Below are 26,474 nucleotides of genomic sequence, written 5' to 3'. Positions count from 1 at the left end.
GTGGCCAATTTTATTAGCATGAGCTCAGTTCTTTGCTTTTTGCCTTCTCTTTCCACTTCTTGTCCCTTACTGGTGCCTAGAGATGACTGGGGGACAGAGAGGGTGGAGGAGAGAGGGAGATGTTTTGAAGAATCAATACTCCCCAGTGATCCAGCGGCTTGGGATGCTCTTGCTTGCTCTATCATTAAGACAAGGAAAGCACTGTCCTTGGACTTCCCTTCATCCTTGTCCTCTGTTCATGCTGTATACTGCATTCTTGTGACTTCTATTTTGTTGTTGTTGTTTTGTTTTGCTTGAATTTCCTGTAATACTTCTCTGAAATTCAGATCTGTGTCATTTATTTTTAAATGTCGAGCTTGTCTGAATCATATTAAGGACATACTTGGCCCATAAGCAGATGCCACATTTAAACAAAGAAACAAACATTCAGCTCAATGCCTTGTGTAATTAGGACTTATAAATAAATCAATAACAAGAACATCTATGGCGATCTTTATATGTGTATTACATCCATAGGTATAATTAGCAATATTCATGATAAAAATATCATCTATTTTTTCTTTCTCTTTTCTTTTCCTTAAAAAAACACACCACTCTTGTGTACATGCTATATATCAGGAACTATTCCAGATTAGAGGTAGAATTATCTTATTCCCAAGTTTTATTTTATAGCGTAGCATATCCATAATAAATCAAGTGGAGCAGAAGCCTAAACAGTACATTTTTTTTTTCAAAAATGTCCCTCCATGCATTTCCCATGATCCCATTTCTCCATTAAATATTTAAGCAGTTTAAATTTAAATGTGTCAATTTCAGAAAAAATAACTTGCCGTTGTACATAATACCCAAAGGTTAATGCTATCGAGTTGTCTCCTAAGTCAGTGACACCCTAGATAATATACAAGAAGCCTAAGCTTGGCCTTCAGATACAGAAAGCACTTGGGTTTGTCAGCTTGATTATCCTTAACTGTTCTTTTGTCTACGTCCTCATGGCTTCCTTTCTCATTTGGAGCTGCCTGCAGGTCCCAAGCCTGAGGGCTTCAGAATGGAGAGAGAGAGAGAGAGCGTGTCTGTCAAGGCTAACTAACTGAGGAGCTCAGACTTTGTCCAAACACAGATCACACTTGTTCTAGAAAAACAAGCGAAATGTTTTTTCCCACTTGGAAAGACGAAGGTATTCTATGTCTGTTTTCCTACTTAGATTTTTTTTCCCTTCTTTTTTTGGTTTGTTTTCTTCTTTTTTTGATTAGTGGCGGGTTATGCCACGTGTCAGGATTTTGACAAAGCCCAGACAGTTCTGACAACAAACAACTGTAATTTCTAATCACTCTATCCAATGAAGACCGTGCTTACATTTTCATTTTTATTTAAACAATCTTCTTGACTGCTTTAATTAGCTTCTTCACACCGGCTCAGTTAGCACCACGGATGGTTTATAACTACCTGTTAAGCAGTAGCCAAACCCCAGGCAACTGTTTTGAATTTGTCATGGGTGTTTGGTCCAAGAAGCAACTGTTGTATGGAGTGGAGTCTAAGGGGCGGGGGAGGCAGAAGTGGGGAGCATTTGAGACGATAAAAAGTTAAAAAAAATCTATGGCCAAGTTGTATGTGTGTGTGTATTTATGCTTCCATTTGCGTGACTCATTTCCCTCCACGACTGAATGCAGTATTAGCCACAGGGAATCAGCTACCCACTGAGGAATTTAAATGAATATGCCCAAGAGTTGGTTTGGCAAATTTTAATAGAGAACTTGTCTGGTATTATAATGTGTGCCTCATCCCTTCTCGGGAATAGGAGTCAGTCTTGTGGTTTTCATTTTTAGATGAAGAAATGAGAGCTCAGAAAGATCCAGTTCATTTGCGCATTGAGTAGCTGTTGTGTACCTGCAAACTCCTGTGAGCTTTCCCAGGCGTGTGTGGTACATTAGTCCCCAGGACACAGGGCCTGCCCTCAAGATAATCTGGTGACGTAACTATTCCCATGAATTGGTTCACTCAGATATTAAAAGCATTTATTGAGCAAGTGCTATGATAAGTAAAAAATGAATGAGAATCAGCTCCTTCCCTCAGGGAGACTGTAGGCTAGCAGGCATGGCAAACCCTATCCACCTTCCTCTTCTGCTCTCTTCCCACTTACAACCTTCTCTTTTTCCCATTACAGGACAGCTTTGTCTTCCCCCCCTTCTGTTCTCCCAGTTCATCAGCCAAGTCCCCAGTCCCCAGTCCCAGAACCTCATGACCAGCTATTTCGGCAATGCCTTAATGTTGATTTCCTTGTTCTACTTCTGGGTGTTCGTGCATTTCCAGCCATGAGTGGAAGCTTGGTCTACTTTCCTGCTCCAGAGCTACCTGGCCTCACTGGGGGGAAGTTAAGAAAGGTTGATCTGTCTCCTTGCAAATTCTCCCACAATTAGCTCCACTGAGGCCCTTCTGCTGCTCAGGAATCTTCTGGTGCATCTCCCACAGACTGTCAAGTCTTCCTTCCATTCTTTTCCCTGCCCCCAGCAACTCTGCGCCCAGCCCTCACCTGGTGCCACGTGGAGGGTAAGCACTGATGTGAGCTCTTCTAGTGACTGCCTGGTCTGGGCAGACCATGGCTCTAACATCCTCCTGTTTCCTCATTCTTTGCACATTCTCCAACCTTTTGAATTATAGCTTCTAGCATTGCCACTTGACTAATAGTAAGAGTCATAACTACCATTTTTGATGTTTATTATTAGGAGGTAAATGACATTTGCAAAGATGAAACCATCCTTCTAGTTCACAGAACAGCTGTGTGAAGAAACGTGGGCATCTCGAAGGGCAAAGGAAGAAAGACTAAATTATTCTTAAGAGAGCGCTGATGGCAAATTAAAAAAGATTCCAATTTATTGGAAGCATTCATTGCATTTAGGCATCTGGCAAACACCAAGCCCTCACCTCTCCATTACTTGCATCCTGTCCACCTAGCTCTCTTCTGGATGGTAACCATTTTTGCCCCCACCCCCAACCAAAATAATTGGGAACATCTTATTAGTGTTGATTTCCCCATAATTTTTTTAAATTAATGTTTTAAATCTAAAAGTAATAAGTTTAAATGGTAAAAAACTAACATTTCAGGTAAAACTGAAGTGCCTTTTGAGCATCAGCCTTATTTTAAATTCCCTCCCGTGCTTTGCCCACAGAGAAGCCCTGCTATCTGTCCAGCATGAATTCTTCTGAGTCGTATTCTAAGCATTTACATAAGTATATGTAACCACTGTCAGTTTGCAGTTGGGTATATGTGCCGTCTACCCCTTGAGCCTGCGTGTGCACACACACAGGACACGAGACTGAAACCATTCTGTTATGCTCGGTTTCTGAGGGAACTGTCTAAACTGCTATTCTGATTTCACATGCAAATAGCAAGTTGAAAACAACATCTTATTCATGAGAATATAAAAAATAAAACGACAGTGCTGCCTTGGATGGTTGAAGAGACTGGACTCCCCCGTTTGTCTGACTCTTGCTCTTTTGTTTTCTAAATATACAAAAACGTGGATTTATGTCCAGCTGGTTGGTCTCAGAGTGGAGATTCCCAGATCAAATACCAAAGGTTCGGTAGTCATTTGATAAAGTGAATTTCTGGACTTTCCTTTTTGCCTACATGATCCCGTAGCCAAAATTCAAGTCAAATCATGCCTCTCCCCAGGTAGGTGTGGTGCTCCTGACCATGACCCCAGCCCTAGGGAGGGACCACCACGTGCTGTTTCTGATCATTTATAGCCACTTTTCTCTCTACACTGGCTGGCTCTTTATCTTTCCTCTTCCTTGCACATTGTCTTCCTTCTCACCTGTATGGCAGGTGCCATGCACAACCACACATGGAGGGATGACTACTTCAAAGATTGAGAAATATTTTTTACTGACTCCTAGTACTTAAAACCCCAGAACTATTTTATTTTCCCTCTAGATTTTGGACAGTTATTTTCCACTAATACAATACAACTTAAAAGGGAACTCCAATTTATTCCTTCTCTATTTTCACCACAACTTCCTATTATATAAGCAAAAGCCTTGTGTCTACATGTTCATGAAAGCCCTAAACCTCAGTCCCTCAATTTTATCTACCCTCTTGCTTTGCCTCCTTTCTTCTTCCTTTTTAGGCTCAACTTCCCTGATAGAGGAGTCTGTGTCTTGTGCCTTCACATTCACACCTTCCATTCCCTCCTTTCCTACTGCATTCCTTCCATTCCAACACCTGGACCCCCTGCCCCCAGCCCTCCATGGAGGTTGTCCCTGTGTCACCTAGGGATCCTGGGTGATGAAGCCAATACAAAGTCTTTCCCTCTGTCAACATTTAAGACAACTAATCACCTCTTCCCGCTCAGACCGTTTTATTCTTTCTTTGAGGGACCCCACTCAGCCCTGGTTCAACTCCTTCATGGCTACTGCACCTCCTTCACTGACTGCCCCCCATGTCTCACCATTGGACTGCATACATTTTCACTCTCCTGCTCCCTCTGGATGGGCTCATCGACTCCCATTTGGGTGGGGCCCACCTTTGCCCCCTGCACTCTCCCGTACTGTCATCATCAAACACTTAGTCTCTGTCTTAGTCAGTGCTGCCTGCTTTCACAAAATACCATGGGGGTGGGGTGGCTTAAACAAGAAACAGTGATTTCTTACAGTTCTAGAGGCTGGAAGTCCAAGATCAGGGTGCCAGCATGGTCTGCTTCTGGCTAGAACTCTCCTCCTATTTTGTAGATGGCCACCTTCCTGCTGTTTCCTCACATGGGGGAGAGACAATCTCTTCTGTGTCTCTTCTTAGGTCACAAATCCTATTATGAGGGCTCCATCTTCATGACCTAATTACCTCCCAAAGACCTCATCTCCTAATACCATCCCATTGGGGATTAGGCTCCAAAATTTTGCTTCTTCAGTTTAACCTGTCACTAAATTCTTGTTTTGTTTTTAAATCTCAAATCTTGTTGACACTCACTGGTACCACCTTAGTTTCGTCTTTCATTGCTTGGACCATCACAATTCTTAACTGTGACAACCATTCTCTAGCACACTGTTGGGCACAGGCTGCATCCTCAGGAAATATTAGTTGAGTAAACATCTGCCCAATACTAGATATTCTCAAAGGCAGATTTCAAAGCTCCCACTAGTTCCCTGTTGCCTATGGAATAAAGTTGAAATGACAGTGGTGAATCAAAATCCATGCTATCCTCTTAGATTCTCTCCTGGTTGTCCACACCTAGAGTGCCCTTCACCTTCCCATCACCCTAAACTGCTCACTGGTCCCTAATGGTTCGTGTCTTCTCATGACCGTGGTCTTGTAAAGGCTGTTCCCCTGCTTAAAATTCTCTTCCCTCTTCTCCTTGTGGCAGCCTCCTTTAAGACTGTACTTCCCTGGACAGAGTATCTTTCCTCCTTTCTCTGTCACCCTGGACTTCGAGGATCCTGATGGCCGGGAACTGTTGCTTATTCATTTTGGGGACTAAACATTTTACAAAGTGGTCTATAGAGGTCTTGCATCAGAATCACCCATGAGGCTGGTTAAACATAGATTCCCCAAAGCCGCACCCTTGAATTGCTGAATCAGTTTGCTGGGGAGTGAACCCTCCTATGTAATTCTTATGCATATGAACTTTTGAGAATATAGTTACAGTATTCAATAAATATTTGATGAATAAAGACATGATGAAAAGTACTGAGATTGCTGCTTCTAAAAATCTGCTCTACATCCTTCATTTATCTGGGGGTATATTTTGGCTGGAGAGAGGTCCAGGGAATTTGGCTGGGCCATGGATCAAAATGACCTAGTGGGAAACAGCCTTGCATTATTCTCTAATCAGGTCATGCAAAGTACCTATTGTCCTGTCCAAATGCCAGATGAAGTTTAGGGTCATTCAAAACCCTGAAGATGGTTGGCTGTGATAAGAACTAGCAAATTCTTGCTCCAGTCAGAACTGGTATTGCGGGCATGTTCTACATTTTTAACTCACCAAAGCCAAGTTCTTAGGTTTTAGTGGTTCACAAGTACCTTCTAAGGAGTCTCACTGTCTCATTTGCTGTGCTTCTCACCAGTATTGATAACTCTAGTGTCAGTTAATAGCCCTCCCTGTTGACATTGGGTGGACTGTGAATGCACCCCAAGGATTTTTAGACTTTAGGTGAGACTGCTAGATTTGTGAAGACAGGCAAGCCTTGTTTGGGACATAATGTCTCTAAAGTGTTCTTTTTAAATTTCTTCAGTAGGTTTGGAGCTCTACCAACAAGGTCTTGAGACTGTCATAAAGCACCATACCAGGCCTAATGAAGACTAATATGCCTCATCTAAATGACCTCATGACTACCCAAAGTATCCTCCATAAATATTTGTTGGATTTGTTATTTACCAAGTAATTAAATATCTCCAAAAGTACATATAACAAATGTGTAGAAACACACTGATATTAGGTAGTTGCATGTTAACATATGTATCTGAGACATAGAAGAGAAATGAAAGACATCATGACTGATCTGAAATTGGTGGTTCTTTGTGGAGGAATTGAGACCTGGGGATAGCACTCAAGAAGAAGAGGGAAGATATAGGTTGACAACTGAGCCATCTCCTGGATTGTTCATATGATGTCACAGCTGGGCTGAGCCTTAGAAGGTAATTTTTTAAATATCACTTATTCTTTTTTTTTTTTTAAAGATTTTATTTATTTATTTGAGACAGAGAGAATGAGAGAGAGAGCACATGAGAGTGGGGAGGGTCAGAGGGAGAAGCAGGCTCCCTGCCGAGCAGGGAGCCCGATGCGGGACTCGATCCCGGGACTCCAGGATCATGACCTGAGCCGAAGGCAGTCGCTTAACCAACTGAGCCACCCAGGCGCCCAAAATATCATTTATTCTTTAATGTTTCCATTACTTCTTTACTACACAAGTAACATATATTCATTGCCTAAAGAATAAGTAATTAAAAAAAGATGACATAACCAATGCTACATTAATAGCATATACTCTTTTAAGTGTTTTCTTAAGTATATGTATTATAATACTATACTGGATTAATTTCCTATTGTTGCTGTCATAAATTACCACAGACTTAATGGCTTAAAAGAAAACACATTTATTATCTTACAGTTCTCTAGGTTAGAAGTCCAACACAGGTCTCACTGGGCTAGAGATAGCATGCTGGTAAGGGCTGTATTTTTTTGGAGGCTTTAGGGAAGAATCTCTTCCCTTACTTTTCCCAGCTTCTAAAGGCTGCCTACATTCCTTGGCTCATGGCCTCTTCCTCCACCTTCAAAGCCAGCAATGTTGAATCTCTATGACCATTCTTCTATAGTCACATCTCTCCCGACTACAGCTGGGATGTTTGCTCTCTGATTTTCAGGCTCCATGTGATTAGATTGGACTCTCATGGATAAAATAGGAGCCCATCTCAAGGTCACTAACTTAAAAACATCTGCAAAATCCTTTTTGCTGTATCAAGTAACATATTTATAGGTTCCTAGAATTAGGACTTGGACATGTTTGGGGGCCATTATTCTACATATTACATATAGAAATTAAACAAGTAAAGTGCGTGGAAGTTGAGTGATTTACCTAAGACCACAACACTGGTAAATAATTCCATCTATTAAACTCAGAGTGCAAGAATCTGATCAGATTCTCAACTAATGGGAGACTTATGATAAAGGAATGTAGGGAAGACCGAAAAAAGTTTGAATAAACATAGGACCAAGCTTTTCAGGAACTGACACCTTCTTCTCAGTCTATAGATGCCATGATTTTGTTGATTTCTCAACAGCAGGCATCCATGGCACCAATAAAGCCGGTACCTTTTTCTGCTGCCGCTCTTGACACTTCTCAAACCCCTTCTAGCTCCTTCCAGTGGCCTTCCTTTACTGCTTAGCTTCCTAGTTTCTACTGACTCATCATGGTTTCTGCCCACTGCCTCCTCTCCATGGGCCTCTGGGTTTCTGGACCTTTCTGTCACTTGTATTTCTGTCCTTGTGTCACCTTCAAATTCACTAAAAGAAAGGATCTGAAAGAGTCTGTTGGTCAGTATGGGGCACTGGATACCCCTGTCCGAAAGAGGGTTCCCACTGGGTTATTTCATTGGCTGCCAGCCAGCTTATGGGTAGCTGTCTTCAAAAACAATGGACACTTCCCGGTTCCATCAGCCAGGGTCACAGGGTGAGTCACCACAATCTGTATGTAAGGAATCACATAGGGTCACATGGCTCAGAATAGGGTCACATGGCTCAGAATAGGGCCACAAACAAGTAGGTGCAAAGAGATTTGTCTCCAAATGCTAAGTTTCCCCACATGTGCACCCCTGTATCATACACTGTAGTTGAACCATATCTTGGAAGCACAACTAGAATAATCTAGCTGAATGAAAGCATAAGCCAGGGATGAACAAGAGGAAGGCAATGGTGCTCAGAACCAATACTGAATATGGACATTTTGAAAAGGTTTAGGTAAATGTTTTCAGTACTTGAAGACTCTAATTGCTGATCTTTAACAAAGAGGCCACAGAGGCTTCTGAAAGTTCTAAAATTATATCATCTTTATCAGTAACCAGGACCTCAAATTGCTCCCACAAACCACATAGGGCCTTACGAAATAAGGCCTTGGAAAGGGGACTCTGATGTTTCTAAATTTTGCGCCCATTTGTTTCTCCAGCTATATTTGCTCTGAAAGGGGAAAAGTGGTCTCAGTAACTTGGAAAGAATGAGTCTAAACAAGTTTCAGAAGAAGAAAAGCTCTCTTGGGCATGCTGAACCCTGCCGCCACCACCCACCCCCTTCCTAATGGAAGAATGTTTCATCTGATATTTCCCACAAAAATGTGTGCTGTTGTCACAGCCTAGCGGTGCCAACACAAATCTCAAACACAGCCACCTCCTTACTGAGAGTACAATCTGGGCTGCTTTTGGTCTGGACCACAGTGACCAGGGACAAAAATTGATGTCAAATTTCAATTAATTACATGGGAGGAGAAGGCCATCTGACAGACAGGGTCTTAGCATGAATGCTTTTTCCCTGGTGTCAGAGTATTGGGGTGCTTCCATATTACATAAAGCCGGGGCTTTTTCTATGTGGTATGATATTTTTCTCCCCTTCTTGTGCTTTTAGAGAGAATACCAGTGGCATGTTGCTGTCTCAACTTTTTACACCCCGCAATAATTCATTGAATTCATTCATTTTTTTTTAAACTCTGAAATACAGAACATTCTTTATGCAGTCAACCAAAACCTTGATTTTGAGCCATTACCGCTGTGTTAGGAGCGGGTGATAAACTATCGGGTAAAAATATACATAGTATGTTTTGTGTATTGAATACTTTGGCTACAAATAACACAAACATAGAACTTATAAAGGCTTGAACAACAGTTATTTGTTGCCTCACCAAGCAAGAAGGTTGAGGTTGGTTAATTCAGTATTTCAATAAAGGTCTCATGTCAGCTTTACTCCCCAAGTTTTTGGTCCCCTCATGATTGCAAGTGTGTGCAATAGCTCTAAACAGTGCATTCTCAACCAAGACCCAAAGTAGGGAGTGTCTTTATTTTGGCTTTCTTTATTTCTACCTCAGTATGGGACTTCCAGATGACCCAGGTGGACGGGGAAAACATTCCCTATATACACATTTTTCACATGGCGTCCAAAATACTCCTGCTTCAGTATCTGCTTTGCTCCTTAGTAGTTGCAAGATCTTGAGTTAGTTTAACCTCTGGGAACCTCAATTTCTGCATATGTAAAATGGGGAATCATATGTATCTCACTAGGTTGCTGTGAGGATCAAATATATTAGTATATGCAGAATACCTAGCACCATGCCTAGCCCATAGGAATCCCTTCCACAAAGCCCCCAGGCTGCTTACAGTCTAAATTGCTGGGTAATTGACAAGTCAGTCAGCTTGTATTCTGATCGATGGTTTAAGAGTTTGACTCTTGATTTCCGTTCAAGTCATGATCTCAGGGTTGTGAGATTGAGCCTTGCATCAGGCTCTGCACTGAGTGTGGAGCCTGCTTAAGATTTTCTCTCTCTGACCCTCTCCCCCAACTTGCACTCCAGTGTGTTTTCCTGGACGGCAAGCGAAGAGTGTCCAGGCAGAGTTGACAAGGGTGTCAGCCACTCGTAGGGGAAGTTCAATGGGGACTGAGAACTGCCCCATGGATTTGGTGATGTGGAAGTCATCAGTGACCTTGACAAAGCAGTTTGGTTGTGGGTGGAGGTGAGAATGGAAAGGGAAGTTGGAGGCAGCAGTGTAGACAATTTCTTCAAGACACTCCACTCTAAAGCAGAGTAGGGTGAGAGTGGCAGGAGGGACCAGAGTCAGTGGAAGCTCCTTTTTAAAAAAGATTTATTTATTTATTTGAGAGAGAGAGAGTGAGAGAGAGCAAGTGCAAGCAGGAACAGAGACAGAGGAAGAGAGAGAGAGGATCTCAAGCAGACTCCCCCTTGAGTGTGGAAGCCAATACAGGGCTTGATCTCACGGCCCGGATCATGCCCTGACCCAAAATCAAGAGTCAGATGCTCAGCAAACTGAGCCACCCAGGTACCCTGGTTTTTTTTTTTTTTTTTAGAGAGATAGCGAGAGCAGGAACACAAGCAGGGGGAGTGGGAGAGGGAGAAGCAGGCTTCCTGCAGAGCAGGAAGCCCGATGTGGGGCTCGATCCCAGGACCCTGGGATCATGACCTGAGCTGAAGGCAGACGCTTAACGACTGAGCCACCCAGGTGCCCCCCAGGTGCCCTGTTTTTAAGATAGGAGATTTAATGTGCTAAAATGATAATCGAAAATCTAATAGAAAGGGGCAATTTTATGACATAAGAGAGAGGAGAGTGAACTGTTGGAATGAGGACTTTGAGCAGGATAAAGGGATGGGAACTAGGACATAGTGAAGAAGCTGGCTTCCATTGGGGGGTTAGCTCAACTGCTCCACAGTATGGCTGCCTTGACATTCACTTTTTTTTTTTCTTAAGTAAGCTCTATGTGGGGCTTGAACTCATGACCCTGAGATCAAGAGTTGCATGCTTTCCTGACTGAGCCAGCTAGGCACCCGTTGGCATTCATTTTGTTTGGCCAAACAGCCTGGAATGGTCCTTGAACTGACACCAGGCCCTCATATGAGCACATACTCTAGCTAGCAGCCTGCAAAATCACAAGCAAATGCAAGTTCCTGATATGACTTCCCCAACAGCCCTTGTGATCAAGTCCCTCCCCCCCCAACAACCTCCCAGGGCCTTCCTCTTGTATGCTCCTTAGATAAGACTCCCTGGAGCTTACCCAAACCCACTGTGATTTGAACTGGCCAATCTGTCCCTGGCTTGAGAACCTCAAAGCATTTCACCCCTGACCCTAATAAAGGCAGTGCCCTAGGTTCTGTCCCTCTCTCTGCCTTGACCTCTCTGCCATTTACTTCCTCTAAGACCGATGAGTCATCAACCTCTCTACTCCAATTTCTCTTGTGGTCTTCTATTGAACTGTGGCTCACCATCCCGCATCCTGTGTTCCATGTTAACAAACGTCACTTTAACAAACTCATAAAAGCTTCTCATGAAGAAGGGCAGCCTACAGGTATGGAGTGTGAGTGGATGCAGGACCTCTGCTTGTGGCGTCTATTTTCTCTGTGAAATAGGAAATAAGCTTGTCAGCCAAGACTGAAGTCTGGAGGGGAGGTGGTGGGGGTTTAGAGAGGATAGGATGTGAGATAATCATCTTGAAAGATGAATGAACTTGGGAGATATGGTAGGATCACTGGTTAGTAAACCAGGGCGAATCAAGGCTGTGGTTATTGTATGTTGGCTCCAAAATCTATTTTTGGACCCTGATATCTCTCCTGAGTTCCAAACTCATATATCCACCTACTTGTTGATATCTATCCCCTGCCTTTTCATGGGAAAATTAAAGCTATTATCTCTCTGCCCACCACCACCCAGTGCTCTTCTGCCCCTCATTTCCAAAGCAGAATAATAAAACCTTTGAATAGCTCATGAACTAGTGTAGGATAATATGTATTTTTTTATTTTCTGAGATTGAAAGTACTGGAGGAGAATCATGGTTTTTGGAGGAATATTATTTGTTCAGTATGGACATTACTGTCAAGATGTCTGTGAGAAATCCCAGTGGGAGTGGTGAGTAGTTCAGCTAATATACATTGGGTGACTGACTCCCTGGCCTGATATTATTCTTCTGGTAATCATGAGGCCATATGCATTTGATGCCCCTGGGGCTCTTATTAAAATACAGATGGTGATTCAGTAGGTCTAATGCCAGGCTTCAGATTCTGTAGTTCTAAAAAGTTCCCAGATGATCCCAATGATAAGAGTCCACAAACCTCACTTTGGGGTTTAAAGGTTAGAAGACAGAAATCCATGCAGATGATTTCAATTTGATGTGTTAATTGTTATAATAAAAAGGGAGCTATAGGAACATAGGTTAGCAAATAGATTAAGGCATAACCATGGAGACTGTTCACTTGCAAACCAAGGAATGTGTTCTTCATTCTGAGAAGGATATAGAACCATGGAAAGATTTGAACATCAGAGTGACAATGCTTGAGCATTTGTCATTTGAGCATTGGGGTGCAAAGGGCATATTGGATGTCAACGTTGTGTCAACCACCATTCCAGCAGAAGACATAAAGAGTGAACAGTAAATAGGACAACCAAGATCTTGTCTTCAGGGAGCTTATACCCTGGAGGAGTTAGACAGGTTGTAATAAGAAAACAAATAAGTAGGGCACCTGGGTGGCTCAGTCGGTTAAATGTCTGCCTTCGGCTTAGGTCATGATCCCAGGGTCCTGGGATCGAGTCCCACATCAGGCTCTTGGCTCAGCGGGGAGTCTGCTTCTCCCTCTCCCTCTGCCTGCCGCTCCCCCTGCTTGTGCTCTCTCTCTCTCTCTCAAATAAATAAATAAAATCTTAAAAAAAGAAACCAAATAAGTAAGGTAATTTTAGATTGAAGAAGTGTTGTAAAAAAAAATAGCAAGGGTTAATGTGATTGAGCCTCAGGGGACTGCTCTAGCAGGAAGTAGTTGCTGAGCCCAGAACTAATTGTGCAGGAGAGCCAGTCCTGCAGGGATCTGGGGGAAGAGCATTCTGGGTAGAGGGAATAGTGGGATGGTGGCCTTGGACAGGGGTGAGCAGTAAGGCAAGGGAATCAATCAAAATCAGTGTGACTAGAGCCCAGTGAGCAGGAGGAGATGGTAGGAGATGGGGTCAGAAAGATGAACAGGGGCCTGTAGGGGCTTTGAAAGTTGTGATGAAGAGTTTGCATTTTGCTTTAAATGTGGGAGTAAAAGAATCCACTTTTTAAAAGATAACTCTTGCTGCCATATGAAGATGGGATTGTGAGTAGGCCTGTGGGGCAGGTGCAGTGTGGATTCTTTGGACATGCTCAGAAGTGTGCTTTAGAAAGAAGAATCTGTTAGCAACATGTAAAGTAGCTCAGGGAGGAAAGAGTAGCTCTTCAGAAATGTCTACACTTGACAGTTAAGGAGAGCATGAACGGGGAAATCAGACTCATGCTTCCAAATGAGGCTATGGGAAGTGAGATGAGAAATTCCAATAATGCTCAACTCTCTTAAGCCAGGTGCAGAGGCTAGTACTTTCCCATTAATACCCTCATTTAATCCTTTCCACAACCCTGCCATGTTGGCAACAAAAATCAGTTTCCAGGGTTTCAACCCAGACCTATGGAAAGAGAGATCCAAGGGCATCTGGTTGTCAATACATAAATGCTTCGGGTGATTTTTAAATTCAAGGGCAGTTGGATTCGCTGTGTGGGGCTCCATCTTTCTGCTCAAAGGAATGAAAATAGCTCTCCTGTAAGCCTCCCTGTCTTTCTTAAACCCTGCCCATTAATTTACAACCCGAAGAGTGACTTTGCAGGAATTCCAGGATGAATCCACCTTAAAAATACCAACCAGCAAGATTAGGGAGCCTATGAAGGAAGCCTTTCTGCTCGCTGCTGGGGTTTGTGTGAAATGTTGTTGGGGGTGTTAAGGTAAAGGCAAATCTTGGGGTAATGCTTTAAGCTGCAATCTGCATTTGTATTTTAATGTAAATGAGTTTCAGATCCTTCTTGAGAGAATCTTTGGGCTGGGAAACTATGGACCATTCTGGGCCCAGAATTGGGGGCAAAAGACTTGAGGGAGTAGAATGGAGAAGGGGAAAGAGGAAGGAGGTGGCACCAGGGCACTGAACTTGACTTCCTTCCCACGTTTGCTGGGAGCCCACCCTTTTCCTGAGCAGAGGCTCTTAGAATGCTGAATGAAGAAGAAGAGAAATCTGGTTTTATAACTTTGCATTATTTGTGCTTCATTAGATTCTAATGTGGCCTGTGTATCTGGTTGGTTGCCTTCAAAGAAACATTTTTTTTTTAAAGGGAAACTCTGGGGGCACCTGGGTGGCTCAGTCTAAGTGTTCAACTCTTGATTTCGGCTTAGGTCATGATATTGGCATTGGTGGATTGAGCCCGTGTTGGGCTCCACGCTAAGTGGGGAGTCTGCTTGAAGATTCTCTCCCTCTGCCCCTACCCTCTGCCTCTAAAATACATAAAGAAATCTAAAAAAGAAAAAGGGGGAAACTCTGATCTGCATTTTAACCACTTTCCCTTGTAGCTGCTGGGCTCTGTTCAGCCTTCTCCAGACCAGAAAAGTTTTGTGGGCACAGGGGAGCTCCAAGGTAGAGAAGGGATGGTGCACTGACATTTAATTTCATAGAAATAGGAAGATGGCAGAAGTGGAAGGAAGGAAAGCCATCACTTACTGAATACCAACTGTATGCCCAGGTCTGCTTGGACACTTCTCACGAATGGTATCTCAGAGGCTCTTCCTTTTCCTCTGGTTCTCCTTGAATCTCCAGTACTGGAGATTTGCCCCAATGGTGAACACACCTGCTGCTGAGTCATTTGTGTGAGCCTTAGTAGTAACTAATATCTATCAAGCACATAACACATGCCAGGTGTTTTATAGGAATCTCCTCATTTAATGCTCCCAAGAGATGGGTCACATTTGTATCTTCCTTTTCAGATAAAGTAACTGAATCCTGGAGATGCTAAATGATTTTCCAGAATCAACAGTGTATGATTCAAACCTAGGCCACTGGACTCTAGAGATTCCATGTTTTGCCATTATGTGATACTGCCTTTTTCTTAGATAGGAAATGCACAAAATCACACCTGCTCCAGGCATAGTTTTCCTCTAGGTTTGAGGTCTTCAGCCTCCTTAGTTTTCGCCTCCCTTTTCTCCCTAAAGGCATCGCCTCTTCACTTTAGGTTCCCACAGCCCTCCTATACTGTATATGTCTCACTATGGCTACCACCTCTTTTCTGAGTAAATTACCCAATATAATTCGCTCATTCATACTACTACTACTATCTGTGCCTTCTAGGCATGAATACATTTGGAAACTTTTTATATCTAACTACTCTAACTATAAAGAGATTGTTGTCTTTTTCCTCAGAATTTTCAGCTATCAACTCAAAGATAAAGGATCTATTTGCCTCTTAACTGTGGTTTGGGGATGTCTCAGGCTGGTGACTGGTTGAAATATCTGGGTGTGAGAAATATCTCAAGGGCTTCCTGCTTAACTGGAGAGGGTGAGCTCCAGAACCAGTTACCAGAAGGGCGTTCTTTGGGAGATGTGAGGTATAGGAACAGGTGTTCTGGCCTCATTAGTTTCTTGGAGCTGCGATTCTGAGACCTGGAGCCTACTGTGCCTGAGCACGTACTCATTCATTGATCAAGTAGGCATGGTCACTTGAACTGGCACTGGAAACACTCTGATAATCAAGATTGACATTCCTGCTGCCACAGGGCTCACAATAGGAGTAGGAGGCAGACATTGGTAGGAAGCTTCAAGAAAAATGGGAAAATCTCATCTCCTATTGGTCCTTTTCCTTTCTCTACCTTCCTTACTCCATTGATATTATAATTTCTCTCCCATCCCTTTGCCCCAAGGTCCCCAGATGCTGTGTATCTAGAACTTCCCTTCTTCCTGTGTGCCAATATGCCGTCCTGGACCTCCCTATCTCACTTCTGCCTAGTGGGTGATGATTATGTTTGGCCCAGTTCACTGCCAGCCAGTAAATCCATGGCTCATGGTCCATTTTTTTCTCTGCCATGAGCCTTTCTGTTTTTTCAGACACACAGAATTAAAAACAGCTAAAAGAACAGGGACTAGTTGATGGTCAAGTTCAGAGTATCCATTAATTAATTCATTTATTCATTCAGTAAACATTAAATAGCCAGTATCTTCCAGGAATTGAGATGCAGAAGGGGAAAACACATGGTTTTTGTGCAGTAAAACTATAAATTTCTGAAGGTAAGGACCCCATCTATCTTCTGCATGCCTCTGTCCCTGATATTTAACTTCTTCACACCAGTAGGAACTCAATAAATATTCATGAAATAAAAGAATAAATTCATATTTTGGCAGAAAAGACAGATATACAAGCTATAATAAAATGGATAACCATTCATTCAATAAATATTGTTTGAACATTTCCTAAGTGCGAAGTACTATGTCAAACAAGACATATGCAGTCCTTCCTTTATGAAACTTACAGTTAAAAATTCACCCAAGTATGGAACACTACATCAAAAACTAATGATGTCATGTATGCTGATTAACATAACAATAAAAAAAATAAAAAAAAATTCACCCAAGTAAGTATTAGAGTTGTTTGTTTGAAGTGATGTGAAGAAGTGCAGGGTTTAGAGAGCATAAACCTGGTATGTTTTCCTGGCTCATGTGAAAGCCCTGCAGGCCAATCAAGCTCAAATTGCTTCTGAAAAAACAAAAGATTGATGTGGTTGAAGCATTTTGAGTGGGGGGGGAAAGGGAGAGTGGGAAGAAATGAGGCTAGCAAGGAAAGCAGATATTGGATTCCCAGAGCTTGTGGGGGTTGGGGGTGGGGCAAGCTAAGGAGTCAGAGCTTATCTCAAGAGCAATGAGAAGATTTTCTATGAATTTAAGCAGGAGAAAAGTATGGTGAGTTTTAATTTTTAGAAAATAGCTCTACTTTGAGGATAAAGAATGGGAGGAGATCAAGAGTGGACTGTAGGCCAATTAGGGTGATATTGCAGTTGATATCCACTTGAACTAGGAGGGTGATTTTGGAGGCAGAAAAAAGTGGATGAATCCAAAATATATCTTGGTTGCAGAATCAATAGGCTACGATCATTGGATTGAGGATGGGGTGATGATGATAGTAAGGGTGATTGTCAAGCATAACTTTTTATGTTTCTTGCCTGAGTTAACCCATAAATTTTGGTATTATTTTCTGAGATTGAAAATATGGGAGGAGAACCACGCATTCTGGAGGAACATTATTAGTTAAGTTTTGGATACTTTCACCTTGAGATACCTGTGAGAGATCCAAATGAAATGTTGAATAGTTTAACTGGTACACATTGCGTGACAGGCTGGCCCAACATTATCCCTCTAGTAATTAGGAGGTGTGCATGTGACCCAATCTAAATCAATCATCATGCCTTGATTCCCAGGTCACATGATTGATTCATGGAAAAGCTATATAAGCCTCACCTGACCAGTCAAATTCCTTCTCTTAATCTGAGTGGGCAGAAGAGAGAGTTTTACACTCTGGTTGTAAAGCTCTGAGGCTCAGGTCAGAGCTGTTGATGAATATGGCCCCTGTAGGAGAATTATGATGGCTTAAAAGAATGAAGATAATATGCAACCAGAGAAGAATAGAGGAGAAAGAATCCTGAGGATACTGGAGTCTTCTTGCTTCTGCCCCTAGTATGAGTTAAAAGTCTCATATCTGTCATATCTGTTTATTAACTAGTCTCCCTGACTCTGTCTCTTACTCTCTCTCTCTCTGCCTCTCTTTCTCTCTGTTTTTCTTTGTCTGCCTGTCTCTTTTGTTTTATCTTAGCTAGTTTTTGGTGTGATTTTATCACCTGTAAATCATGACAATGCTAGTAATGTAAGTAGGCAGTTAGATTTGCAATCTAGAACCCAGTGAAAGAGATCTTATTTCTAGACATATCGTTGAGGGTTGTTGTTGATATAGATATAGCATTTGAAGACAGGGAGTAGACAAGTTTACCAAGGAAGGTAAGAAAGAGAGAGAAGAGTATTAAGGTCTCAGCTCTGAGGAACTCTAATACAAAAGATCCAGGAGAGGAGGGTAAACTCCCAATGAGAGAAATGCCTTAAGTCATTAGAGGAAAACCAGTAGTGTGGTGTCCCAGAAGCCAAGTGTGTTTCAAAGACATGCTGGTCAACTGTGTAGAATGGTCAAGAGAGGACAAGTAAGCAGCCATGGGCAACATGGAAGTCATTGGTGCATTTACCACAAATAATCTCCATGAAGTGGAGAGAGAGGTCAGGAGCTAGTTGGAGTGATTGAGGAGTAAATGGAGGTGAAGAAGTGAAGCCTGAGTATGGAAACCATTATTTTGAGACCCCTAGCTGTGAAGGGGAGGAAATAGAGAGGATGCCCTGGAGAGGGAGATCAGAAAGGGATATTGGGGTTTTTTGTTTTGTTTTGGTTTTGGGTTTTTTGTTTGTTTGTTTTTGTTTTTGTTTTTGTTTTTTAAGATGAGAGAGACCAAAGAAAAATTATATTTAAAGATCATTAGAACACAGAAAAGAAAACATTAACTCTATCTGGGTGAGTAGAGAAAGATTTCCCCAAGGAGATGGTTTTGAGCTGGGTCTTGAATAGGGAGTAAAACTTTTCCAAAGGATGAAGGCATTGCACGCGAAAGGAAGATTGCAAGCAAACACACAATGGTGCATTTGGAGAATGGTCAGTAGCTCAGTGCATGGAAAATGTTAACCCTGGATTCTGTTAGGAAGAAAGGAAAACCCACCCAAGACCTTTCTCTACGTTTTGTCTTTGTTCTCAATTTCATCTGTAAAATAATAGGCCAGATTATCTCTAAAGTCTGTTCCAATATTAAAATCCATAGCTAATGGGGATCTGTCTTCAATGTTTTGTTAGATTGATAATAATATTCCCCCAAATGGATATTGCACCACAGCTGTTTCCTATAATTATGCTTTATATTGTGTGGTGAGGGACTTCCAGGAGGTTGGAGGCTCAGGCTAAAGTGACCCATTTAGAAAAAAATAATCATGAAATATCTTTGAAGTCTATCATGTTTTACCTTCAAAGTTCATGTGCATCCTATTCCTTAATATAGTTAACATGGTTTTATTATTAAAGTGTTTATTATTATTCATGGATGCCCAAAGCAGATAGGCCAGCTTCACCCTTTAGATTTAAATATCTGCAGGTAGTTACTTCCATAAGCTCTGAGCAAGGATGAGAGTCCCTGGCTGACTCCTATTGCCTGGTCCAGTTTCACTTGCCCACTCACTGCCAGCTTCATAGAGGCAGAGAGTCTGAGCACCAGCTGTCTATGCAAGTGCAGTATCATGGGACCTGGAGCAGAGAGGAAGGGCTCATTAAGAGTAGTTTAGCTGAGTTAATTGATCTTTATAAATGCCCTGGGCCACAGAGACTCAAGTAATAGCATTATGAGCCTTAGCATCGTAACTACTCATATATCATATTATTCACATCCACTTGGCCATAAGAATTTTCTTTATAAAAGAGTACAAAATATAAAAGCCACATGAAATTGCCTGAAAGGGAAAAAAAACACACACACACATTAATTGGATTCTTGGCAAACGACTGCAAAAATGTCCCAGAACTGACGAAACAAGTTATTTTTAGACAACTTTGCCCTAAAATATGTTGGTGCCTCTGTGACTGAGTTCATCACACATGCTACAAACTCCTTTGGACTGATCCTTTAAAAAAAAAACTTCATTTTTCCTTTTTATTACATAATAAAATAAAATGAGCAGTCTCCCAGTATCGTCTCTTGGCTGCATTCCTTAATCGCAAGTTCTTTTTTTCTGCTTCTACCTTCATGTTTGCCTTCCTTTGTATGAGCCCTTTTATGCACGTGCCCCACTTTTATAACCTAAATATGTGAAGAGAAATTTAAGTTCTTTCCACCATTCATTTAGGATTTTAGTCGTCCCCATTTTTAGCCCATGAGCTCGCCCTTATGATTCATCGGATGTCCTATGTATGCTACAACGCTCTGCTCATTCTCCAATGACAAAGTTGAGGACAAACACTTTCTATGGCATTGCAGGGAAGGCTGAAGCCACTGGTGGTTACAGAGATCTGACTTTGTGATAAGAGACCTGCCGATGATTAGAAGACCTCACCTAGTTGGTCTTAAAATGGAATTAGCCCAGATGGTGCCAATGGGAATTAAGGCGCTGCATGGTCCCAGAGCAAACACAATACCTGTCATTTGGATGCTCTTAATCTCAGAGTCAATGAGGGAAATAAGGCTTTTTGAGGCCTAGCCACACATTCCCCAGTGATTATAGTACCAAATACTCATGATTCAAAGTGACTGGTTATCAGATACTAGAAACATCTTCTCAATCATTAAAGGATTTAAAGGTCTGCTTGAGGGTTCCATGTTATTGAAATTAATGAGTTTTAAAGTCATTTATACATATTTCTGAAGCTGTATATACAGAGGTTTTCAATAATGTTGGCCATATATATCCTTGGAAGGAAAAGCAAATTTACTTCTAGAAAGCCCAATCTGGATATAGATATATTTCCTAAGTGTGTCCTGTTTACTTTGCTTGCGGAACCTCTCTCTGTATATCCTGGACAAATTTCAGAAACTCTATGCAAAAAGGCATGCTTACAGTGCTTACTTCTTTCTTTCTAGCAGCCTAGAATTTGACATAAGAGTTCAAGTGGATTCTTGGTATATGTACTGTTTTTAAGGGCTAGGAAAATCCAGAGCCCCTCTGTACTCACAAGATCTTGCCCTGTATATTACTTCCTATAAAACTGTCTGATGACAGAAATGATCAATTTCTGGGCTTCAGGCTTAAGCTTGAATCTCTGGTAAAATGCACGTAGTCTGATTGAAACTTTCTTTATACTGTTATCATTCATTTCGACCTTAATGGGAATGAAGATTCTGAAAGATCGTGGTGCAGAGTGAAGAAGAGAGCTCAGTTTACTGGATTGCTATGGGTGATAACGAGGAAATATTATGAAGGCAAACATGAATAAATCCTGACTTTGCTTAATTCCGTAGTTGTGCATGGATGGCCTAGGGCAGTTTCTTCAAAGAGCAGGAGTTTCCAAACTTTGAGTATTTTTTCTGTATGTAGGAATGGAATCTAGGGTGTCACAGAATCTAAGAGCAGCTCGCATTTCTGGAGGCCCCCACTTGTGGGCACGCACCAATGGATGTCAATGTGGGCAAACCAACAGGGCTTCCATTCAGAAGTCTTAGGCGTTTGTATCTCTCACACATGCTTCATGGCCAACTTTCTTGCTGCTGGTTACAGATTTGACTTTTGAGGTTAGTGATGCAAACACTTGAACCCAGAGTTTTATTTTCTTGGGATGTCTTTATATGGATTTGCTATAAGGGTAAGAATTGCTTTATACAATGAGTTGGAAAGTGAACCCTCATCTTTTATTTTTTGGAGAAGTTTATGAAGGATAGGTATTTCTTCTTTAAACATTTGGTAGAATGCACCAGTGAAGCCACTGGACCTGGGCTTTTTCTTTGGGAGTTTTTTGAGGACTTTATGTATAGAGAAGAAGAAAATAGTTTGGCAGTTGTCTGATGACCACTAGGCAGTTACTGATTGCCTCATGGCAGTGAGGGGGCAGAGGGCTTCTTTTTAGGATGATGAAAATATTCTAAAATTAGATTGTGGTGACGGTGACACAACTGTGAATATACTAAAAACATTGAATTGTTCAGTGTAAGCGAGTGAGCTACATGGTATGTAAATTTTAGTAAAGTTGTTTAAAGGACAGCTATTGATTCTGTTCATCATCTCAACTGTTTCTCTTTTCTGTATACTATTAATTTCTGCTTTCTTTCCTTATTTTTAATTTCTTTGGGTCTGCTCTTCTTTTCTAGCCTATTAAGTTGCCTCCGTCTGGCTCCTTGGGGCTTGCTAACCAAACAAGTCTTAATGTTGCAGGTTTGGAGCTCACAGACCTTAAAGATTATGGCCTCAAGTTTATGGCCAGTCTGGTCCTGGAACCAGCCTGGAGATGAGGCTCTTTTTATGTCCTACCAATTCAAGGAGGCAAAATTCCCAGGCAACAATTAGCAGAGATTTTCTCAGCGCCCCCGCCTTTTTTTTAAATCAAACGGAGTTCCACCCAGTTTCCACCTCAATTCCTATTGCCACTTTATATAAAATAATTTTAGTTACCATTACCTCAGATCAGCTAACCTGCCAGATGCCATTGCCTGCTTCCTGTCCCAGAAGCAAGCCTGGAGCTTTGTGCTGTGTGCTACCAATCACCTGCTTTTCTGGACCATGTACCTGGTCCGTGTAGATGCTTATCATGGTTTGAACCTGCTTATATTGTTTTACTTATTTACTTATACTGTGCCTGTTATTGTTCTCATTTGAAGTGGAGGGGGTGGGCATACAAAGCATGTACTTACTGAACTAATCCCGATGCCTCCTTAGGGTGATTATTGCTTAAACACAATCTCGAAATAGCCTTAAAAATAACTTCGGCCTGACTGAAATTAAACCCTTTCTTTGTGTTTTCTTAAACTTAGAGCAGTGTCGTCCAATAGAAATAAAATGCAAGCCACAAATAAACTTTTAAATTTTCTAGTAGTGACACTAAAAACACAAAAAGAAACAGGTAGAATTGATTCTCACATGTTTTATTTAACCCAATACAGATCTTCCTCACCATACGATGGGATTACATCCTGATAAACACGTCTAAGTTGAAAACATCACAAGTTGAAAATTCATTTAATACAACTAACCTACAGAACATCATAACTCAGGGGCGCCTGGGTGGCTCAGTTGGTTAAGCACTGCCTTCGGCTCAGGTCACGGTCCCAGGGTCCTGGGATCAAGTACCGCATCGGGCTCCTTGCTACTCGGGGAGCCTGCTTCTCCCTCTGCCTGCCGCTCCCCCTGCTCGTGCTCTGTCTCTCTCTGACAAATAAATAAAATCTTAAAAAAAAACAAAGGAACATCGTAACTCAGCCTAGCCTATCTCAGACGTGCTCAGAACACTTACATTAGCCTATGGTTGGACAAAGTCCTCTGACACAAAGTCTAATTTATAATAAAGTGACTATCTCATGTAATTTATCTAATACTGTCCTGAAAGTGAAAAACAGCATGGTTGGACAGGTGCTGAGTGGTTGTCAGTCTCCTGACTGGGGGGCTGACTGGGAGCTGTGGCGCCTGCCCCTGACGGACTATCACACTGCAAATTGCTAGCACGGGAAAAGATCAAGACTGAAAACACAAAGTACGGTTTCTAATTGAATGACTACCGTTTTCGCACCACCATAAAATCGAAAATTGTAAGTTGAGCCATCATAGGTCAGAGACCATCTGTATATCCAGCATCCTCTCATTCCAAAATAAAATCGATATAAAAATCATTAATAAGATATTTTTATTCTTTTTTCATCCTAAATCTTTGAAATCTGGCGTGTATTTTGTATTTACAGCACACCTCAATTCAGATTAGCCACACTTCAAATGCTCGATAGCCGTAGGTGGTTAGCGGCTTCCATACTGGATGGTAGAGATTTATAGTATGTATAAAATGATAGTAAGTTGAATCGGCACTACTACCACTTTGGGTTTTTTGGATCTTTTTCTTCCAAGAATTTCATTAAGTAATTAAAACACGCAAAGCAAAATCTAGATGACCTCAAAAGCTGTGTTTTCTTCTATGATACATGTCATCACAATGCTAGTATATTTGGAGAACTCCCCTTATTTTCTCTTTTTGAATTGAGGGAAGAGAGCAAAAAGCCCTATGTGTACAAACTTACAGTACAAACAAGACTATTTATGCTATCAGTCTTGGAAAACTGGTTTCTGAAAAATCAAAGTTTTCATTTTTCCGAGTTACATGAAATGACAATATATATAAGATTTGAAATGGTCATCACATTAATTACCTATTAGTTAATTAAGGAGTTAAACTCCATTTAATGCCAAAAAGCATTTGAGAGTGCTGGAAAGGAGTGGAAAGAAATTAGAATTATAAAATATGATGGAGTTTTATGGGTTAATATGGAATTTTTCAGTTGAGATTAATTTTCAATTCCCTCTAGACAAAGATATTTGGTTTTATGAGTGTTGTAGCAATGATTTTGATAGACTGTTTACAGTCTGATGTCCCAGGTATCTCAGGCAGATAGGTAGATCTGTTTAAATGCAAGAACTCCTTGCCTCTATGTGGGTATTAACAACCCTTGCTACTTCCAGGGAAAATAATCCTCTCAAAGTATATTGTTACATTATTAAATCACTTGTTTCCTAAAGCATGGGACCAGCTTCTCTCAAGATCTCTAAATAAATCACATTACTTTATCAAACTGCTTATTTATGCAGCTTAGAAACACTAATATTTCATCAACCTCCTGATTTTATGGCCAATCTTCAGACATGCTAATCTGTCACATATTTTGAAACCTCTTCCTTCATGGGTAGGAGTTTTCCCCGGGAATTCCCAATCATGTCATATTTAATGAAAACAATACCAGTAATCACATTGGTACATAGCCCCTTCCTCTTGGGAATCTCCAAATGGTTTCCAGATTGGTGGGGGTCAGTTTTCAAAAGCTGCTAGTAAAAGAAGAGGGGGAGGGGCTTAGTTCCCTATCAAGGTTGGGGGAGGAAGGCTCCCAAGGAGATTGAATCATTACCCCTGTCATTCTGTCCATCTGGGCTGTATCATTTCCATTCGGACCCAGTGTTCCAATAAGCTGAAATGCACCTATTTGGCAGGGATTCCTCTTATGCTGCCCTGGGAACCCTCATACTATCATCACAGCTGGCTATGACAGGTTCCAGGAGCTTAGAAATTGTTTTTGACATGGTGGGAAGCATTTTCATGTCCTAGCATCAGGAATGCGTCATTTCCTATGTAAGTGGAGCTGCCCCACCCCCAGCCCTTTCTATCTAGTTATCGAGGCTTATTTTCCCCCATGGCATTCATCAGCACATAGTATGTCACGTATTTGTCAGTTTTCTGTCTTTACCCACTACCATGTAACCCCCATGAAATCCCCAGGTTTGTCTGGTTTTGTTCACAAGTGTGTTTACGGTGCCAGGCACTTAGTAGGAGTTTCTTCGATATTCAGTGAATAAAAGAGCGAATGTACATGGAAAACCCCCACCTTCTTTCAAAGAGTTCAGTGGAGTCAGAGAAACCTAGCTCAACACCACAGCGCTGTAGTTTATGGGCTGTAAGATCTAGGTTTCTCAGGGAAGAAATGGAATAATACTATGTACCTTACAGGTTGGTTGAGGTGTAGATGATGTAAAATGCTGCCCTAAGCATGGGGCGGGGCTTGCAGTGAAGGAGCACTCAGGAAAGAGTGGCCATTTGAAAAAAAAATGCGTTGCTGTTCTAGTGGTTCCTTACCTGGAAGGTGGTTAGATCTCAGAATCCTAACTTCAACCATAGAGGCTTAAGCCTCAGGGCTAAGTTCTATTCCTTCAAGGGTTGGGGACCAAGACTTGGACATAGTTACGGGGTGGGGGGAAGGAGGGGGATCTAGGGCCGCAGGAACGTGCTGAAGGGTTTTCCAGCGAATTTCAACACAGTCTTTAAGTATACCTAGCTCTACACACAGGGCCTGCAAGCCTGCTTCATATCCCAGCCCAACTGGGACAGTGTCTGAGAAGGGGAGGGGGCTCATGATACCCCACAGAGGGAAAATTTTGGTTCAGCCCCCTCTGGCTGGGGGTTATCACGTTGTCTGCTGAATGGGGTTTTGCCCTTATTTGGGCAAGGAGGGAAGGGGGGCAAATAGGTAGAGGTTTCATTCCTACACCCTTGATTACCAGCTCCTTCCCAGCCGCACTGGCAAGAGCAGAATGAGAGTGGCAACAGCTGGTTCACCCAGCCCAACCCCTCACCTTCTGGAGAAAAAGATACGAGCATTCTTGCTTCTCGTCCAGAGGCCCTCCTTGAAGGATGCATACCTCTGAAAGCAAGTGAGTGTGAAGTGCAAAATCTTATCTGCTTCTCAAAGCACAGAAAGAATATTTTACCCATCACTTTAAAGAAGGGGCACAGCAAAAAATGCAGTATTACTCGTACAAGCATCCTTGATGCCTCCAGGAGTGGGTGGGAAGCACTTCAAATGAGTTAATAATATAATGTGAAAATGAGACAAAGATATGAGAAGCCGTTTTGAAGTTGTTTGCACTTTTACATACCTGAGATACTGTTATAGCTTAGACTTTTTTTTCAGATTAAAAGAAGGGAGTTAGGGGCGCCTGGGAGGCTCAGTTGGTTAAGCGACTGCCTTCGGCTCAGGTCATGATCCTGGAGTCCCGGGATCAAGCCCCACATCGGGCTCCCCGCTCAGCGGGAAGCCTGCTTCTCCCTCTCCCACTCCCCCTGCTTGTGTTCCCTCTCTCGCTGTGTCTCTTTCTGTCA

At 42.0% G+C, this 26,474-nt stretch overlaps 1 protein-coding gene across 1 annotated transcript in view; it reads right to left on the bottom strand.

Moving 5' to 3' along the window:
* The window catches only part of NEDD9 (neural precursor cell expressed, developmentally down-regulated 9), a 201,637-nt gene that overhangs the window by 174,889 nt on the left and 274 nt on the right, over positions 1-26,474 (bottom strand). The window lies entirely within an intron of this gene.

The sequence above is a fragment of the Leptonychotes weddellii genome, chromosome 8, assembly GCF_054177405.1.
Source record: "Leptonychotes weddellii isolate Sample4059 chromosome 8, ASM5417740v2, whole genome shotgun sequence".
NCBI lineage: Eukaryota > Metazoa > Chordata > Mammalia > Carnivora > Phocidae > Leptonychotes > Leptonychotes weddellii.
This window is presented reverse-complemented; position numbering and strand designations above follow the sequence as displayed.